Here is a 21,637-nt window from a genome sequence, read left to right as displayed (position 1 = left end):
GCGAAACTGCATTGGCAGTTTAGGTGCATACTTTGTTTAATTGCACTGCTTCTTGTTTGAGATATAATAAACTAAACTTTTAATTCGAAATTGAGCATTTCTGATTTAATGACATAATACTAGCAAAGATAACATTGTGAAATGAAAAATAACTCCAAATTGGCTAAAATATAGGTTTCTATCAGAAATTAAATATCTTATTCTGAACATAAGGAAAGAACACTTTTAACCCAGAAAATCAGTTTCTTCTGCACTCATTTAATAAATTTTGAATGATATGTAAAGAATATCAGCTTGAGAGAAGCAACATTATTACACCTTAGAGGGTCTCTCAGTCTCAGGGCAGCAAAACTTTTACCACAAGCCTTGGAGACATCCTCTAATCCAACCGAGCAAGGTATCTGGGGATAATATCAGGTTGTCTGGGCAAGAATGTGAATAAAGCTAACAAATTAACGGTAATGGACTCAATCAGGAAACAAGTGGTAAAAAGGGAGACAATTAGCGTGGAGCCGAGATAATAAGTGCTCTGAAGAACAAGGATTCAGAGGTCTTTGTCCAGCACCAACAAATGTACGAAGACGTCGAATCTGCGGACAGACATATCCCTCCCACTAGAGAGTTCTGCTTTTCCATGTAGGGCCAACATGGTTCATCTGATCTTACCACAGCCAGATTTATGCACCCTGGATTTATGACCTTTAAAAAGATATTTAAATTCTGGGTTTCAGCTTCTTCAACTGTAAAATGATAATATCTTCTTTGCAAGGTTGCTGTGAAGATTAACAAAAAGGAATATGAAGCACTGGGCATATGGCAGGTATTTTTATTAGCAGTAGTGTAATTATTATTCATCTCTGCTCCATTTCCGTGCCAGGAAACAATTTTTGGATTATTAATTTGGTTTGCAGAAGCACTGATGTCAGGATGCAGAGCACCTTCTCTATCAGACACAAATATCCCAGTCTCTGCTGTGGGTGGGTCAATAAATCATCTTTCTGGTGTATGCATTGGACTCTTATGAGTTTGGCTAGCTAAATTAGTCTGGTCAGTTTGGGAACACTAGTAAAATTTAGCTTAAATTGATGTAAAGGTGGGGAGCAGACCACGCGATCGGCATCTGGCGTGGCCTTTTCCAAGTGGCTGGCCACCAGAGCTTTATTATAATTGCTTCGCTTTTAAATACCTTTAAGTGTGGCATATCATTTGATTCTGGCATCAATGTTGTGGCTATAGAGAGGACAGTAAATCACTGTCTCTCTTTGGAAAAAGAAAAATGAAAACTTTGAGACAGTAAAGGTTTTGCTCCAAACCATACAGTTGTTAGCAGGTGGAGTCAGATTCTAGACAGATCCACCATAGGTTCTTGCAAAATAATATGGGATCACATTTATACAAGACTTTGGCCAACTTTTTTAATACTACATTTTTAGAGGAAATCTTTCTCTTGTGATAATTTCTGATAAGGTAATAAAAAGTTGTAATAGAGAATGAAACATCCTATTGTAAAAAAGAGAAGAAAGAGAAACATATTTCACAGTAAGTTGGAAAAATTAGGCTGAACCTTGACGTTAAAAAGATGTTCTGGCAATGTTGGGTAGTTCCTATTTGACCAATCTTACCACAAATGACAGCTATAAACCCTGGAGGAAGTATAAAAATAACTACTCCAGGCAGTAAGAACAAATAAAAGCAGGAACATACTAGAAGGGGATGGACACCTAGAAGAAGGAAAGACATTGGGTGAGTTTCCCATTCTGAAGGTTCTCAGCCTTGAGAGGAAGTCTCAATCTGTACTATGTGGGGTGGCTAAACCAGGGATTTAAAAAAAAAAAAAATTGTTTCGTTTAACTGACTTGAAGAATAAGAGAACTGAGATTGGGAAGAACCAGTAGTTGGAAAATGAGGAGGGAAATCTCAGAAAGGAGAAAGCAAGAGAACCAAATTCTATGTATAAACATTGCCCAACTCCCTTGCTAACCTCTGAACTGAACCTTCGCAGCCCAGCTCCTGGCTACAGCAGAGCAGAGAAGACAGAGTTTTGCAGTTTGAGTTCAATAAGTTAACTGCCCAAATAAAACATCAATGCTTTTGGTAGTAACATAACAGAATCCAGAATCTATCTAATAGATTATTCATAATATCCAGGACACATTCTAAAATTCTTTGATATACAAATACGTGGGAAAATATGACCCGTACTTAAAGACAATCAGCATATACTAACTCTGAGATGAACCAGAGGTTGGAATTAGTAGACAAAGATTTTAAAGCAGCTACTTTGACTACAGGACATAAAAGAAAATATGCTCATAAGTGATGCAAAGAGAGAAAATCTTGGTGGAGAAATAGAAAGCATTAAAAAAAGAAAGAAGAATAAAAAGTCTATGACTGAAAGTATAATACCTGAAATCCAAAATTCACTGGATGAGTTTAAGAGCAGATTGGAGATGCCAGAATAAGAATAAACAAGAAGATAAAATAAAAATCACCAATCTGAAAAACAGAGAAGAAAGATAAATTTGAAACCTCAGGGAGCTGTGAGATCCCCAGGTAACAACAGAATCCGGCCATACATTGATATTGGTGGTCATATGTAATTGTTCCAAAGCGATCAGTTAGCCAGTGTCCCAAAGATAAAAATAATGTCTCGTTCCTTGGAGATGAACCTCTGGATTACCTCATTAGATATAAAGCAAGACAAATTTCCAAGAACACTAAGAAATTGGGTCATAAGGGAGAGATAAGCTTGGAAATGCTGAATATGTGCAATTTACAGAACATTAATATATCCTTTCTTGGAAATACATGAAGTTAAAAGCCTCGTGGAAGACATGGACTTAAAAGTCTTGTTAGTATAAAAAGAGAAACTGAATTACAAAAAGGGACTCAGCTTTTTTATAGACGCTCACATTTAAGTCTTGGCCTGCACGATGGATGCCAGACCGAGAATCAGTTGCTTGACGACCAGATCCTGCAACTTCAGCTAGTCTGAGGAGGTATATTTTTTCTATCAGGTCTTGTAAAAATCTCTACAACCCTAGGAATGCAACCTCAGAAAGATATAAGGCCTAAATCAATCAAACTATTAGCACATTTGCAGCTGGTATTTGTAAATGTGATCAGTTTTATAATTATTGCTATACTCCTGTGCATTTTTTTCTGCTTTTTAAGGTAAGTGAAGCATTGGGTAGTTTAGATTTGTGATCTTATTTGATGTTTAAAAGAGTTTGATTAAATGAGTTTATAATAAATGCTTAAGCATTTGGGTAACTTAATTTGTTAAATGTGTGAGTTTTGATTTATTATTTTAAGGAGGATGTGAATACTTAAAGAAATATTAATTATTTATGCTTGAAGTTTGAAGGGGTGTTGTTTAAACTATAATATCAATAAAATGAGCATTAAATAAAATATAAGTAGCTGCTAATGTTCTTTCCTGTTTGAGGTGCTTTTGTTCATGGAGAAGAACCAGGTCAACAATTTTTTTATAAAGTTCTAGAGCAAATGTGAACAAAATCTAGAAAGAAATGGATATTTTACCATATTTCCATAATATCATATTACATACTACTCAAATTCCAACTTAAGTAATTTCTAACTTTAGTGCTCTAAGTTCTATCTTCAGGAAATCAGATTTAATCCTGTTCTGACAAGAGTAATAATATAATACCATCTCAACAACTAGAGCTACAGATCAAGGAAAAAGGTCCTTTTTGCATTCCTGCCTGAGATTCATGCCCCGTAAGAAACACGTCTGATGTTCAATCATTTTTCCTTTGGATGGCCATCTCTAACCGCATCTGTTAGGCTGGCAAAGGCCCCATAATAAATACCAAAACAAGGAGGCCAAAGAGACAGATCTTTCAAACTGGCTGCAAATGTTATTTCTCCCTACACATATCTTTTTTTTCTCATAAGTCTTTTACCTTGATTTACCAGTTTGCAGAATAATGAGCTACTTGCTGTCCTAGCAGTATTGAAAAGTGATTACATGAGAATAGTGTTAGTATCATAAACTTATAAATATTTTTTATACTAAGCATGTCATTTAATTATTTCCATGATGACAAATCACCTAGTAAACAATTAATCATATGTAAACACTCCTAGAAGGTGCCAAGTCCTGTCTCATAAAATCTAGCATGAAACTCAAACATCCAGATAACAGGATCCACCCATTTCGCAGCTTACAGAGTGTCCTGGTGTCTTAGCTGTGCATCTCCCAGTACCGGCAGGTCACGGGGCAGCAGAGGCTGTGGCAGGGTCACCTGGACCTCCCTGAGCAGAGGAGACGAAGCAGTGAACATAGGCCCAGAACCTCAAACTCTGGCTGGAGCAAGAGACAAAGGCCCAGCCAGATCTCAGAAGCATAAACTTATAAATTTTACATATATTTTACATATATTAATTTATTATAGTCATTGTTTTTGATGATCAAATTGCCCTGTATAGATGTCTCTTGTGTCCTTTGGAGATGACCTTAGTCATCATTTTTTTAGTTGGAGTAAAATATACGTAACATAAAATTTGCCATTTTAACCATTTTTAAGTGTTCAGTCCAGTGGCACAGTGTCCATTCACAGAGTTGCTGCTGTTGCACCCACCACCATTCTCCATTCCCAGAACTCTTTTCATCTTTTCAAACTAAAACTCTGTACCCATTAAACAACAACTTCCCATTCTCCTACTCCATAAAACCCCTGGTAACCACCACATTCCATTCTCTCCATATAAATTTGACCTCTCTAGGTACCTCATGTAAGTGGAATCATCCAATATTTGCCTTTTTGTTAATGGCTTATTTCAATCAGCATAATGTCCACAAGTTTCATCTATGTTGTAGCAAGTCAGAATTTTCTTCCTTTTTAGGGCTCAGTAGTATTCCATGGTGTGTATATACCACATTTTGTGTATCCATTCGTCTGTTGATGGACACTTGAGCTGCCTATACCTCGTGGCAATTGTGAATGATGCTACTATGAACATGAGTGTACAAATATCTCTTTGAGATCGTGCTTTGAATTCTTTTGGGTATAAACCCAGAAGTGGAATTTCTGGATCATATTGTAATTCTATGTTTGAGGGGTTTTTTGTTTTGTTTTGTTTTGTTTTGTTTTTGAGATGGTGAGATGGGTTTTCACTCTGTCACCCAGGGTGGAGTGAGGTGGTGTGATCATAACTCACTGCAGCCTCTAACTCCTGGGCTCAACCAATCCTCCCACCTCAGCCTCCCAACTAGCTGGGATTACAGGTGCACCAACACACCCAGCTATTTTTTTCTTTTTTCTTTTTTCTTTTTGGAGACAAGTCTCTCTATGTTGCCCAGACTGGGTCTTGAACTCCTGGACTCAAGCAATTCTCCCACCTTGGCCTCCCAAAGTGCTGGGTTTTTACAGGCATGAGCAACCACGCCTGCCTATATTTAAGTTTTTGAAGAACCAACATACTGTTTTTCATAGCAGCTGCACCATTTTATATTTCCACCATCTGTGCTCAAGAGTTCCAATTTCTCCACATCCTCACTAACACTCTGTTATTTTAGGGGGGGTTGGGTGGGTTTTGTTTGTTTATTTTTTAACAGTTGCCATTTTAAAATGTCATGTTTGCATTCCTGGCACAGATTCATGCCCCACAAGAAACATGTTTAACGTTTGATCATTTATTTTAAATGTCCATATCTAAGCTCATCTGTTAGGCTGGCAAGGGGCCCACACACAAGGTGATGGGGAGGAGCTGCTTAATGGCTACAGAGTTTCCCTAGCAGGTGATGAAAATGTCTGGGAACTAGATAGAAGTGATGGTTGCACACATTGCAAATGTACTAAAGGTCACGTAATCGTAGACTTTAAAATAGCTAATGGTTAAATTTGTGTTATGTGAATTTTACTTCAATTTTTTAAAAACTCAATGAAAGGAGGAAAAAATAAGATAACTGCTGGATGAGTAAGAGAGAGTTTTTGATAAAAATAATATTTTAAGCAAGAATTTTGAGTATGCAAAGTAAAGTGATGTGGCTACAGTAGTAAACTGAAATGTTAGACCTGTTCCGTGACATTTCACACTAGATGGAGAAGGACATGAGGGAGTGAATAACTTCATCATGATCCTTTCAAATCCGTCTCAGTTTAACTTTGGATATCTGAGACCAAGAGGGTAAATCAAAATCATCACAGCCAGTAATTTAACTATACAGACTTCAACAACGGACTGTTTTTAAAAGTAATAGTAAGTATGTCACCTAAACCATTATCACATCCAGGTCACTTGTTACCTCCCCAAGGTGGAACTGAACCCTACTGACTTTCTTGGCTAAAGTGAAATTTTCTCTCAGAATTTGATCAATGCTTCCCTTAGCAAGTAATCAAAGTAATTAAACAATAGTAAATATAATTTTTGCCTAACAGATGGGCACAATTTTAAGATTGCTAATAGCTGGCATTGGTAATGTGTGGAGCAACATACTCTCATGTAGTGATATTAGTAATATAAATAAAATCAGCTTCTCTAGGGGGTAATTTGACAATATATAATCCACTTTTTAATGTGCATACCCTTTTACCCAGCAATTTTACTTCTGCAAAGTTATACTAAGGAAATAGGTGGAAAATCATAAAAGTTATATGTGCGAATGTGTTCATCACAGTGTTATTCAAATTAGTGAAAAACTAAAAAGCATGTTTTCTCAATTCTTAATAGAGAATTTATTAAATAAATTATGGTATGGCCACACATTGGGATGTTGCTATGCAGATCAAAAATAATAATGAAGATCAATATTTATTATAAAGAAAATGCCGTGATATGTTGTTTTTTTTGGAAGATTACAAAGACCCAGCATAATGTAATCACATTTTTTGTATATGCCTAGAAAAATATGGACAGGCACACATCAAAATGTTAATACGGATGTTAGCAAGACGGAGGAACGGGAAGCTTCAGACCCTTATTCTCCCAGAGTAACACCAAGTTAACAACAATAAACAGACAAAAATACCTTTGTGAGAACTTTAGAGACTAGATAAGATATTATAGTACCCAGAACAATGTAAAACCAACAAAGAATTCCAGTAAAGGGGATAGGAAAATTCGTGGCATTTTGTGCACATGCCCATGTCACTGCGCCATCCAGCCTAGCACAGCATAACTAGGAGGAAATCTCCTACGCTGGGGATCCTCCCTCAGAACAGAAACAAAAGGGTGGACCAAGCGTCCAAGTTTCTGTCTAAACTGACGGTTGACTGAGTTCTGCTATCTGTCTAGCCTGACTTAGATCACTGATGGGACTGGCAACCTTGTGTAGAAGCTGCTGAGACATGATAACCATGAGCTTAAGTTCCCGGGCAGACACCAGGCAAAGCAAGGGATTACAGGCCACTTAGAGGAATCAGGAATACACTGCTTAAGGAACTGTAGATGACTAAAAGTATGTACAAGCCCAGAGAAGATAAACTCTCAGAAAAAGTTTGAAAGTCCTAGATTCCCTAGCAGAGTTGATCAATGAAGGTCTTTCCCTGTATAAAGCCAGTTCATAAAGATGTATAGAAGTGGTTGCTTCTTTCAAATACCCAAGTGTCAAACAAAAAAGAAAAAAAAAACACAAAGTACATAAAGAAAAAGGAAAACATGGCCCCCAAAATAAAACTCCAGAAACCAACCCTAAAAGAACAAAAATCTGTGAGCTGTCTGAGAAAGATTTAAAATAATTGTCATATAGATGTTCGATGAGCAAAAGAGAGCATGAATAGACAACTAAACAAAATCAGGAAAACTATGCATGAACAAAATGAGAATATTAATAAGAGATAGAAACTATAAAAAAAAAACCCAGAAATTTTAGAGCTGAAAAATACAATAACTGAACTGAAAAATTCATCAACAGCTCAACAGTAGACTTGCCCAGGTAGAAGAAAGAATCAGTGAACTTGAACACAGATTATTTGAAATTGAGTTAAAGGAACAAAAAGAAAAAAGAATGAAGAAAGGTAAAGAAAACCTATGGGACTTATAGAACAGCATCAAGCAGATCAACATACACAGTATGGGAATCCAAGAAGGATAAGAGACAGAGAGATAAAGCGGCAGAGAGAGCTTATTTAAAGAAATAATAACCAAAACTTCCCAAATATGAAGAAAGAAATGGATGTAACAATTCAAGAAGCTCAAAGAACTTCAACCAGGATAAATCAAAAAGACCCACATTGAGACACAGTATGATCGAGCAGTCAAAACTTAAAGACAAGAAGGGGATCTTATTTATTCTAAAATATATATGGAATCTCAAGGGACATCAAATACCTAAAACAATTTTTAAAAAGAAGAATAAAGTTGGAGGGCTCACATTTTCTGATTTCAAAACATATTACAAAGCTGTAGTAACAAAACCGAGTTGGATGGTCAAAGACAAATAGACCAATGCAATAAAATCTCTACTGGTCTATAGCCCTGGATTAAACCCTCACACAAGTGGAATAGAGAGTCCAGAAATAAACCCTTCCACAATGGTATCAAGAACACTCAATGGGGAAAGTACAGAGTTTTCAACAAATCAAGTTTGGAAAACCAGATATCCACATGCCAAAGAATATAATTGAACACTTACCTTACACCATACACAAAAATTAATTCACAATGGATTAAAGACCTAAGTGTAAGGCCTAAAACTATAAAACACCTTGAAGAAAACATAAGGGAAAAGCTTCATGACATTGGACTTTGCAATGATTTCTTGGATATGTTACCAAAAATGCATGGGCAACGAAAACAAAAATAAATAAATGGGACATTGCACTTAACAACTTCTGGCATTAAGGATACAATCAAGAGTGAAGAGACAACCTATGAAATGAGTGAAAATATTTTCAAATCATGTATCTTATGCGGGGCTAATATCCAGAATATGTAATAAACTCCTAAAATTCACAAGAAAAAAGATCAAATAACCAATTCAGAAGTGGACAAATGACAAATAGACAATTCTCTAAAGAAGATACGCAAATGGTCAACAAGTATATAAAAAAATGTTCAAGATGACTAATCCTTAGAGAATGCAAATCAAAACTACAATGAGATCAAAACCACCTCACACCTATTAGGTGCCTACTATAAAAAAAAATCATGTAAAATAACAACTGTTGGCAAGGATGTGGAGACAGCAGAACACTTGTTGTGCACTGTTTGCAGGATTTAAAATGGTGCAACCATTATAGAAAATGCTATGGAGGTTCCTCAAATAAGTGAATATAAAATTACCATATGATCCAGCAATCACACTTCCAGGTATATATCCAACAGAATTGAAATGAAGGTTTCAAAGAGATATTTGCACACCCATGTTCATTATAGTATTATTCACAAAAGCCAAGATGTCCATCAACAGAAAATTGGATAAACAAAATGCGATGTATACATAAATAATTCAGTCTTTAAAAGGAAGGTAATCCAACTTGTCCTCATTCTTCGGATGTGGCCTCAGAGACAAGTGCTGAACTTTCGGTAACAGAATTTTGTGTCCCTGGGTAGGGCCATCAGCACCCCGGTGGAATGGCACCCCACCACTGCTGGAAGAGACAAGGAGCAGCCCCGGGTCAAAGCCTGTGTCTTTGTGGGTAGGAGCAACTTCTTCTCAAGGTGAGAGAGCAGGGGATGGCCCCAGAAGCTGTCAGAGCCTATTTTGGTTCCAGGGAATTCCCGTCTTTATCTTCCTAAAGTAGACGCAGCTCCCCACAACCTGAACTGAGTTGAGAAGGAAATGGATTTGGAAAAGTCTGGACAGCCTCAGCCATTTGTTTGTTGAATGGCTTAAAGGAATTGTCCAGATGGAGGTCATGAGATTGTCTTAGCCAAAGATGGGATAAATCAGGACCTTTGAAAGCTCTGTACTTCTGTTCAGAAGCAGGATGTTGGTACTTCGAGTTGGGAATCTGCCAACCTCCTCATTTGCTGGCAAATTAATGAACTCCTCTTTCCTTCTCTTCAAAAAAAAAAAAAAAAAAAAGGAAGGTAATCCTGCCACACGCTACCACATGGATGAACCTTAAAAGACATTACGTTAAGTGAAATAAGCCAGTCAGAAAAAGGCAAACACTGTATGATTCTTTTACAAGGCACCTCAGTAGTCAAATTCATAGAAACAGAAAACAGAAAAGTAGTTACTGGGGGCTGAGGGGAAGATAAAAGAAAAGTTGTTTAGTGTATATAGAGTTTCAGATTTGCGAGATGAAAAAGTTCTTGAATTCTGTTTCACAATTGTGAATGTACTTGATAGTATTGAACTGTACACTTAAAAATGGTTAAGATGTCTTCATAGATATGGACGAATAATTTTAAAAAGAAAAAAGAAAAATACTGTTAAGATTGTAAGCTTTATGTTATTTTTAATAAAAAATTAATATAAATTTTTAAATGTTAATGTTTTTCTCTGGATGGTGAAATTAAAGGTCTATTTCATTTTACTTTACACTTTTTTGCATTGTCTGAACTTATTTCAGTAAACATTACAAGAAAAACTAAAGCTATGTTCATTTTGAGAAACAGTCTAATAAAGAAAAAAATAGAACTAAAAAAAATTTTAAAAAGAAAAGCAAAACTCCAAAGCAAAGATGCTGATGAACTTGGCATGGGTTGGACGTCTGACTGAATCAATGGGCTCTGGCCACCAGAGTCTCTCACTGTGCACCAAGATTTTTCTCAAAGAAGGGGCATTTACTACAAGCCAGGCACCCTGTTTTTTATATTATGCAATTTCAATGACTTTATCAAAATCCTGAAGGCAATCCTTTGGGCTCTCGGTTTAGATCAGGATTTCTAATCATAGCTACACATTACAGATATCTGGAAGCTTAAAAAAAAATCCTCCCCCATCCAGCCAAGATTCTGATTTAACTGGTTGGGGTAGGGCCCACACATGTCATAGTCTAACCCTACCAGGTGATTCTAATATGTAACCAGAGTTGAGAAACAATAATCTAAGCCCAAATTGAGAATTTTTTGCTCTGGAATTGGCTACTATATGCCCTAGAACAGAGGTTCTCAAACATGAGCAACACATTAGAAATTCAGATTCCTTAGCTCCAACCCACACATTCTGATTTAGTATGATGGGGCTCAGGAATCTGAACTTTTAACAATCTTATCTCAGGTGGTCCTGGTTAAAGTGATAGAAGAGCTACTGGGCAAGAAAAAGACCCTCTAAGAAAGCCTTGCATGGTTGATCATACAGCAAATAGTTTAGCATGCCTGCAGTTAGTACAGTTCCTAAAAAAAGAGGCCATCAGAAGTATTTGTACCAAAATACCTAATGTTGAAAAGTATTCAGACTTTTAAGAAGCTGCTCAAGCAGAGGTTATATCAACACTGCTCATAGAGTGACACAGGATGGATGTTTTTTATTTTATTTAATTTATTATGCAAGTAGATAATTGAAGGCCACTAGAGCAAGCTGGCCCCAGAATACCAAAGTGAGAGGGAAAGCGTTGCTATTCACCAGAGTACTTCCATACCAGAGTACATACCAGAATACTGGTATGAAGGAAATGGCTTGCTGCTTCTTGCTGCTGCTCACAATAAAGTAGCTTCCCCTTTTTAAGACTCTCCTCCTTTACCTTCAAAAGGCTAAGAAGCCAAGAAAGAAAGCAATAGTTTTATGTTCTAATAAAAAAATCAAAATGTGCTAAGAATTGGACAAGGAGTAGGTTAGAGACTCATTTCTTGGGAAAGTCTTCGTTCAGAATGTTAGAAATGCAGTCCTTTATGGGGAAACAGCTTTCAAAGAGAAAATTATGGTATAATGGATTCCCAAGGTGTTCACCAAGCCAAGTCCATGTTAGGTCTCATCAAGAACACTCAGGGAAAGAATGAAGGAAGATATAATGAAAGAAGCAGGAAATCTCCAGAGCGTGCAAAAAATCCAAAAAAATCTAAGATTGGTGAGGATGACACAACACATATATTCACATTTTGGATGTGCTATGGTTTGAATGTGACCCCCAAAGTTCACATATTGGGAACTTAATCCCCAATGCAATGGTGTTGAGAGGTGGGACCTTTAAGAGGTGACTAGGTCATGAGGGCCCTTGCCCTCATGAAAGGATTAATGCCATTACCATGGGTGTGGGTTAGTTATCTCAGGAGTTGGTTCCTGATAAAAGGATGAGTTTGGACACCTTTCTCTCCTGCTCTTGTGCACACTCTCTTGCCCTTCCACCCTCTGCCATGGAATGATGTAGAACAAAGGCCTTCACCAGATGCCAGCACCACACTCTTGGACTTCCCAGCCTCCAGAACCATGAGCCAACAATACTTCTATTATTTAGAAATTACCTGGTTTGTAATAGTCTGTTATTACAGAAGAAAATAGACTAAATAAGACAGGCACCACGTGCAGGCAGGGCTGGGGAGGAGCTTGTAAATTACACCTGGAGGTCAGGAGGCAGCAGCAGCAAAGACACATAAAGCTGTTAGCAGAGGTACATGCACCTGAAAAGATTTTGGTTTTGCTTTTGCTTTTTGTCTGAATGATTACAATGGCCTCCAAGTGGCAACAGGCATGGCAAGATGAAGTACATAAATATTCTTATAACCCATTTTTTTCATAAAACACCTTCAATGTTAGTGAGATCAGAGAATTTTCAAGGGAGATGAGAAAATACACGTTCAAATAATGTGACTTGTGTGGATGAGGGAAAATAAAGATTTTCCAGAAAAAAGTGGATAGGATTTGCCTTTTATGTGATATTATCTTTTTTTTTTTTTTTTTTTTAACACTCCTGGGATTCACAACCTGCCTGTCTAGCCTATTAGAGTGCTTTATCACCTTGAGTCCCAGAAACTTAATCAATACCATGGTTGCCTAAATTTAAGGCCAATTATTCTTTTTCTGTCTTGAACACACATGAAATACAACTGTTTAGCATCTGTTCATTTCCAGAAGTTATTTCACACACATTTCACAAAATCTATTGAATTGTATCATGGAACATTTAAGAATACCTCTTTATTGCATTTCATGATAGCAGTACTAATCAATAAAAATGAACAATTCCTGGATTCAATTTGCAAAAAACTCAATACATTTTATAGAAAGGATATTTTTATGTCTACACTCTAGGTTCAGTGTAGTCCTTAACATTGATCTTTAGCGGAATCAAGTTCTCTATTGACTTATCAATAGAGAAAAGCATTTTTGAATTGATTCTAATTTCCTAGCTTGTAGGACTTGTTGCTTGGGATTTAAATAGATTGGTGCATCTTTATGAATCAATTAAATTGCTTTTTATAGGAATTCAGGCAAAAGATTTTCATCACAAGAAAATGTTTTAATTTTTTCATACACTTTATTCATCTATTCAACAATTTATTTATAACTTGGCTTGTATTCTGGAAGGCACCAAGGACACTGTTGGTCAGTGATACAAATCATTGATAATGAATAATACTAACAATATAGAATGTACCCAGTGTATATACCAGACACTGTGTCAAATGGGTTACATCTATTTTTTATGTGACCATTCTATATGGCTGTTAATATTACCATCATCCCCAATGTACAAATAGGGAAACTGAGACATAAACAGGTGATGTGAGTTGCCCAGGCTATCATAGCTAAGAAATGGAAGACGCAAGATTCAAGCCCTGTTTGGCTACTTCTAGGACTCACCCTCTTAACCACAATGCTACAGTACTTCTGGCAGATGATATGTGTTCAGGAATCACAAGTGTGATGAATGAAATAGAAAGGAACTTTAAGGTACCCGTCCTTGCAGGAAGAGGAAGAAAACCCTCAGAGATGTAACATTTTAGCTCAACAGCAGTAGGCCAAGGAAACCTAGAAGGGTTGGGGGAATAGTGCAGCTAAGCACAGAGTAAGTAGGTGCAATGTGCTAAGAAACTAAAATTTTAAAACTTGTATGGCTAACAACAAAAAAAGAAAACTATAGACCAATATCTCTTATGGATATACATGCAAAAATACTCAATAAAATTCTAGCAAACCGAATTCAGCAGCACATCCAAAAAAAAAAAAAAATCCACCACAACCTAGTGGGCTTCATTCAGGGATACAAGGATGGTTGAACATACATAAATCCATAAATGTGATTCACCACATAAACAGAAGCAAAAACAAAGATTATATGATCATCTCAATAGATGCAGAAAAAGCATTTGACAAAATTCAGGCACCTTTTTATGATAAAAACTCTTAAGAAAATAGGCATAGATGGAACATACCTCAAAATTATGCAAGCCATATATAACAAACCCACAACCAGCATCATACTGAATAGGGAAAATTTGAAAGCATTCCCACTCAGAACTGGAACAAGACAAGGATGTCCACTGTCATCACTTCTATTCAACATAATGCTGCAAGTCCTAGCCAGAGCAATCAGACAAGAGAAGAAAATTAAGAGTATCCAAATGGGGAAAGAGGTCAAACTATTGCTCTTGGCTGATGATATGATCTTACATCTAGAAAACCCTAAAGATTCTGCCAAGACACTCCTGGAATTGATAAATAAATTCACCAAAGTCTCAGGCTACAAAATCAATGTACACAAATCAGTAACATTCCTATACATCAACAACATTCAAGCTGAGAATCAAATCAAAGACTCAATACCTTTCACAATAGCTACAAAGAAAATAAAACCTAGGAATATATTTAACCAAGGAGGTGAAAGATCTCTACAGTGGGAACAACGAATCACTGAGCTACTTGGGAGGCACAGACATTTTTGTAAGTGGACACTATGCTTTATAATCTACACTCTGACAACTGGCCAGCAGGTAGGACCCTGGCTCCCGGCAGGGACACTTAGGCCAACAGTCTGTCCACCTTTGCAGCTCAGAACTTATGCTTCCATTTTCAACAGGTAGCTCTTTGAAGGCATTTGCTTCTAATAGAGACCTGTTGCATCAAAATTATAATATAATACAGACACAGTAGCAACCTTTTGCATCAATTAAAAAAAATCAGCACATGGAGAACATTTGCAGCCACATCACTGGCATTTGCAGTTCCCCAGATATTTTAACTTTGTGGAAAGAATGGTGGTTCTCAAATCCACTAAAGGAGCCACTGTGCATAATTTTCAGTTTATTTCTTAAGTTTTGTCTTGTTTTGTATATTGCTAAAGCTTTTTCTTTACTCATGAAAAAGCTTTTCCTGATCACTTAAATATTAGCACGCTGGGGGGAAAGCCACATATAAACCATGATGCCTGCGATGTTATAACACCGCTCCTCTATCGGCCAACTGCACGTGAGCTAACACACATCAAGAGACACACGTGGTGCAGTGCAGGCTATGCGGATTAAAACGTACACTGTGAATAAACAAGCCACCCGTTATTTTACAAAATTTGAAACCTCAATATGTTAGTTAGGACTAGTTTGGTTTTTGACAGAAAACTCTAAATAACAGTGGCTTCGAAATATTAGACGTTTATCTTTCTTTCACTTCAAAGAAGTCCACGCCCTGCACCCTTCAACTGCGATGCCCTGCTGCCCCCTGGGTCGAGCCACTGTTCATGCTGTGGCTTAAGGTTCCATCCATACTGTAGTCCAGGCTTCAGGATGGACAGTGGGCAGAAGGCAGTGCTACTCCCTTAGAAGACTTTCTGGAATTTTCCACACAGTATTTAGCTTCTATCTCAGTAGCCAACACTTATGTAAGCACGTCTAACTGCAAGAGAGGCTGATGGCAATGTGCCCAGCTAAAAACTGAGGTTCCTGTCACTGAGGAAGAAGAAAAGACGTTGGGATGTAACAAGCATTATTTGTCACAGCCAGCTTGACGGAAGTCCGAGGTGAGCAGGTTTAGATTAGCGTGGACTTGCAGCGGAGCCTACTCTCACGCCAATACTCAGACTAGAGGAAGGGGGGTCCGAAATTGGGAAACATTGAGGGAGGGAATCTCCAGGAATGAGAGATTTTACCTGCTGTGGGGAAGAGCGACAAACTCAGGCACATGACCCGCTGCAACTCTAACCTGAGCTAAACTGAGCAAGGAGGGGAAATGAAGCTCAGTTCTTAGAGCTCAGAGCTTTGCGGATAGTCATAGTTAGTTACCACGAGGCCATTGAGAGATGTGGGCTGAATGAGGGAGTTTGTATCACGGAGCCATCGAAAATTTTAAAAAAGGAAAAACCAGGCCCTGGAGAGGAGGTGTTGTCCTGGGAGCCGGGAAACACCCAGCAGGCGCCCAGACCAAGTGGGACCATTTTCAAGAACCCAGATGTACACACAGGGCACTGGGTGATTCGGATCCCTGCCCCCAGCCCCCAGAGACGCCCAGAGATGGTCTTTAGTTTTATAATGGAGGTAAAAGGAAAAATAGAAGTCTCTAGGGCAAGGACTTTTATTTTTAGTTAGAACCATATTTTTTTTTCATTTAAATCTATTTAATAGATTCCTAGGCCGGGCGCGGTGGCTCATGCCTATAATCCTAGCACTTTCAGAGGCTGAGGCGGGAGGATTGCTTGAGACCAGGAGTTTCAGACCAACCTGGGTAACATATTGAGACCCCCATCTCTACAAAGAAAAAATTAGCCAGGCATGGTGATATGCGCCTGTAGTCCCAGCTACTCAGGAGGCTGAAGCAGGAAGATCACTTGAGCCCAAGAGTTTGAGGCTGCAGTGAGCTATGATTACACCACTGCACTCCAGCCTAGGCAACACAGTGAGACCTTGTTTCAAATTAAAAAAATTAAAAAAAAAACCGTATTTCTAAAATACAGAAGTAAAGTATGTTCTTTGCAAAGATTTGCCCAACTGTATATAAAGAGGAAAATTGGCGATCCCCTGCACCTGCCCCTTCCTGAGCCTCTGAGCTGTGCCCTGTGAGCCACCTGGGTGCCACCCACCCCTTCCGCACTCTCCCCTCACACCTGCCCAAGTACATTCAAATACAGATGCACAGAGATGGGACTGCTGTCCTCTGGGGGGTTTGGCATGTCTTTTGTTTTGCAAAAATAGGATGTAATTATAAGTAGTATCCTGAGGCTGAGCGTGGTGGCTCACGCCTGTAATCCTAGCACTCTGGGAGGCCGAGGAGGGAGGATCGCTTGAGGTCAGGAGTTCAAGACCAGCCTGAGCAAGAATGAGGCCCCTTCTCTACTAAAAATAGAAAAAAAAAATTAGCCAGTCAACTAAAAATAGAAACAAAAAATTAGCCGGGCATGGTGGCGCCTGTAGTCTCAGCTACTCGGGAGGCTGAGGCAGGAGGATCCCTTGAGCCCAGGAGTTTGAGGTTGCTGTGAGCTAGGCTGATGCTACGGCACTCACTCTAGCCTGGGCAACAAAGCGAGACTCTGTCTCAAAAAAATAAGTAGGCCGGGCGCGGTGGCTCACGCCTGTAATCCTAGCACTCTGGGAGGCCGAGGTGGGCGGATAGTTTGAGCTCAGGAGTTCGAGACCAGCCTGAGCAAGAGCGAGACCCCACCTCTACTAAAAATAGAAAGAAATTATATGGACAGCTAAAAATATATATAGAAAAAATTAGCCGGGCATGGTGGCGCATGCCTGTAGTCCCAGCTACTCGGGAGGCTGAGACAGGAGGATCGCTTGAGCTCAGGAGTTTGAGGTTGCTGTGAGCTAGGCTGACGCCACGGCACTCACTCTAGCCTGGGCAACAGAGTGAGACTCTGTCTCAAAAAAAAAAAAAAAAAAAAAATAAGTAAATAAATAAATAAAATAAGTAGTATCTTGGGACTTGCTTTAAAAAAATATATCTCAAAAATCCCTCCAAATGGATACAGATCTGCCGCATCCTTTCTAAGAAATGCTTAATATTCCATAACACACATACCCTTTAATGTAGTAAGCCGTCTTTTTACCGGTGGACATTCAGGAGCTCATTCAGCAGTCAACTAGGTGAGGATTCTGTTTTCTATGAAAGAGGCCTACAGATGAACACAAGCGCTAAGTCAGTCCGCCAAACCCGGGAAACACCAACATTCTGCATGGTTCTCTCAGTCTGGGCCTCATACGAGGACCAGTATCCCACTGAGGCTCTGAGAAGAGAAAAATACCACAGAGCCGTGAAAGAAAGTGAAAGTTTGCATTACGTGACGGTGCAGAACTATTTTAAAATTCTGAACTATGAGAATGTCACCAAAATGCCAAAGAGGACAACCCGCTGCTGAAGTAAACAGACTTTTCATGAAACTAAGCACCGAGTTAATTAAAATGACAATTCTGTGGCTTTATTTTGCATAAAAATCTTTGTGTTGTTAGTCAAGAAGAGAAAAATCACCTAAAAGCAATACCTCCGAAACAGGGATTAACAGATACATTTAAACATTACTGGTCATGTCCATGAATAACGGGCGAGCCGTCACAACACAGGGCTGCTCGTCACAGCGACCTGCAGCTGTGCCGTGCTGCAGGCGTGTCAGGCTCCCCTGATGACTCTAATTCACAGCCGTCGCCCTCCAGTTCAGCGGGCGCCACGTTAACCAGCATCTAGACCTTCCCCGGTAGGGCCAGGCCCCGTTCCAAGGCCTGGGCAGTCTCCTCCCGTAGCCTGACAAATCTTGTAAGGCTTCATGTTAAATGAGCAAGGACCTCAATGTGTTAATAGCAGCCAACACCTGCTGGGCAGCCACTGCAGGCCAGGTGCCGCCTCAACGCACCTTACAGGTCTTCCTTTCTGAAATCCTCACAACAACCTGTGAAGTAGTTGTTAAGCATCCTTGATGGGCCCCAGCCTTGTTACGTGCCCTGGAGGACACAAAGGAAGTATAGAGATAGAGTCACAGCCACAAAGAGGTTTATATTCTTCTTAGGAAGACAGTATCAAGAGAAGAAAACATAGAGCAGGACAAGCTGGGCACGATTTTTAATTAAACTATGTGGTGGTAGCTAAAAGTGCAAGAGGAGTTTAGAGAAACAGAAGCTTCCAGGAGCTAGAATTGTCTTTTTGACATGAAATGCTTATACATCCCATTGTGAACAGAGTTCAATGATTCTTCTGAAGATTCATTATTCCCCACTTAATGCTTCAGTTTAGACTTAAAATCCTAGACTGCTAGAATGAGAAAACTATTAAGAGAATGCATAAGCATTGTATAGATGATTCTCCTGCTACCTCTGGGTGAGTCAGTGTGAATCTGCTAAACTGCTTTCATGTCCCAGGAGGAGCTTGGCGAGGATTGGAGAAACACAGGTTTGCCTCAGCTCCCCCGTTGCTGGTGCCCATATCAGCCTGCCTGTCCCTACTCCGGCCACTTAATGGTCATTTCTATTATTCTTGATCCACTTACTATGACCAAAATCCCAGCTTTCTCCCTCCCTCCACACTTTGCACCAGAAGCATAGCTTTATAAATCCTTGCTGTCCAGATTTACAAATTTATAAATTGATAATATCAAAGCCATATATTCTGGAAGATTAAATTTGTTTGGAATCTCCGCTAGGCATGAAGGCAAACTCTCTCCCCCTGCCCTGGATTTCCAGAGCAGGTTGGATGTGAAGTGAGCCCCATACCAGGCCACTCAGCAGCTGTGGACCAGAGTAAATTCACTGGGGGTTGTTGGCTTAAAACGCATCTCCTGCTCTGGCTCATCTCTATACCGAGTTATTTAAAGAGACAGAGGCTGACATTGATGATATAAGTACATTTTAGAAAAGCTATTTTCTTCATAACTTTAAAAGCAGATCATGGCCTCTTTAACAAAGAAAGGCATCTGAAATTCTGAGGTATTTGAGATTTATTCAGAAAATTTATGTACATGTACTTGCCCAGTCCTCAAAAAAACCTACTTTATATAAAGCAGTGCAGTTGGGGTTTGTTTTCTTCCAGATCCTCTAAAAAGCAGAGCCTGAGGCAAGGATTATGGTATTATCCTTTGTTTGGGAAATGGAGGCTCAGGGGTGTGAGAGTGAAGCAACAAGAAAAGTGAGGCCATTGGGGAGGAGACGCAGGGTCACTGCAGAAGCTGCTGCTCTTTGTTCAGTGTCCGAGACACGCAGCAGGTTGCTCAGCAGCGTGTTCGCTCATCACACCCTTCTGATTTCCCAACACAAAGGAACCGCATCTCAGAATAGCCCGTGGCAGAGAGAGAGCAGGGGAATGTGTGTGTCCGCCTTTCATGCATCTGTGCTTTCCCCAGAGCCAGCATTCACCTCACCTCCCTCAGCACTTAGGCAGGGACATCTGGCCCATTGGCAGCCACTCAGAAAGGCAAATACCACATGTTGCCATGTAAGGTTTTTAACAAACTCCAAAAGTGAATGGACAATATGGCACAGGTGGGTGCCAACCAAGGAAGTGAGAAAGAAGCAGTTAAGGGAGGCTGAGGAGGAGCTCAAGGTTTATATGCTATCACAGAGTCACATGACTCTATTTTGCACAACTAAGTATGGTCAAAATATCTCTGCCATTGGTCTGGCAAATAAAAATTTGGGTTTGGGTTTTTTTCTCTTTCACCCAGGCTAGAGTGCAGTGGTGTGATCTTAGCTCTCTGCAGCCTGGAACTCCTGGGCTCAAGCGATCCTCCTGCCTCAGCCTCCAGAGTAGCTAGAACTACAGGCATACACCACCATGCCCAGCTAATTTTTCTTATCTTTTGTAGAGACGAGGTCTTGCTATGTTGCCTAGGCTGGTCTCAAACTCCTGGGCTCAAGCAATCCTCCTGCCTCCTCCTTCTGTTACTCAATGTGCTGGGATTATAAGCATGAGCCACCACACCTGGCAAAAATTTTGTTATTAAAAATTATAAGGTAATTTTGGTTATGAGATTTTGAGACAGCAAGAAGGACTCTAGGAGTAATAGGCACTAGTAACCAAATCTGGGCAGTGTGAGAAGTTCTCGTCAAGATAATACTGTGAGTTTGAGCTCTATGTTCCTCCACTTTAATCCAAACCATGGCAGAGATAGAGGTTAAAAATATTAAGAAGATAAATTCAGCCTCTATGGAGCTAGAAGTAGAAAAATAACAGTCAGCCCTACTGAAAACAATTACTAAAGGAAGTATGTAGAATGTGTAACAGACATTTGTGATTTTTGTTTCATTTTGTTTTGGCCACATAGAAGTTAAATACACTTCCTATTTCAGAGAAAACCACATGGTGGGAATAGGATGCCCCCAATAGAGCAATTAACATGAACAAACAGGTATAATTTTTTTCCCAACTCCCTTGCAGCTAAGGCACGCTCACATGACCTGACTTAGCCAATCCAGTGTTCCCTCCTAGGATTTTATTTGATTTCTTTGTGTGGGGGGGAGGGGAAGGGGCGGGGCTGGTGGGGGCAAGGGGAGGGGCTGGCCATGGCGGGGAAGGGAGGTGGGGAGTCTTCCGGTGAGGACTGGAAAACCTGCTAGACAAATTCTGGAAGAGCTGTAACACTGCCCTACAGGACTTTAAATCTCGAGGAATAAAGAAAAGACAATGAGGCAGAGATTATTCCCGACAAGGGCAGTGGAGCCAAGGACCGTGTACCACAGCAGGTGCCGGGGCAACAGTGTCATAAGCAGGTTGCTGGGCTTCCCATGCTCCCTTGGTTACTGCACCTTTTCTAGGTCCAGGACTCCAAACTTTCCATCCAACATCCTTACAAAAAGTCTTCTGCTTACCTTAACCAGAATTGATTTCTGTGATTTGCAACCACAATGTACGCAAACAAGGAAA

At 39.5% G+C, this 21,637-nt stretch overlaps 1 non-coding gene across 1 annotated transcript; it reads right to left on the bottom strand.

Annotated features, from left to right (window-relative positions):
* Positions 1-21,295: 21,295 nt before the first annotated feature.
* LOC138382109 (U7 small nuclear RNA) lies at positions 21,296-21,357 on the bottom strand. The gene has a single exon (XR_011233272.1). It is a non-coding gene; the product is annotated as a U7 small nuclear RNA (small nuclear RNA).
* Positions 21,358-21,637: the final 280 nt, after the last annotated feature.

The sequence above is a fragment of the Eulemur rufifrons genome, chromosome 3 (genome assembly GCF_041146395.1).
Source record: "Eulemur rufifrons isolate Redbay chromosome 3, OSU_ERuf_1, whole genome shotgun sequence".
Lineage (NCBI taxonomy): Eukaryota > Metazoa > Chordata > Mammalia > Primates > Lemuridae > Eulemur > Eulemur rufifrons.
The sequence above is the reverse complement of the archived record's forward strand: the minus strand, read 5'-3'. Positions and strand labels throughout refer to the sequence as shown.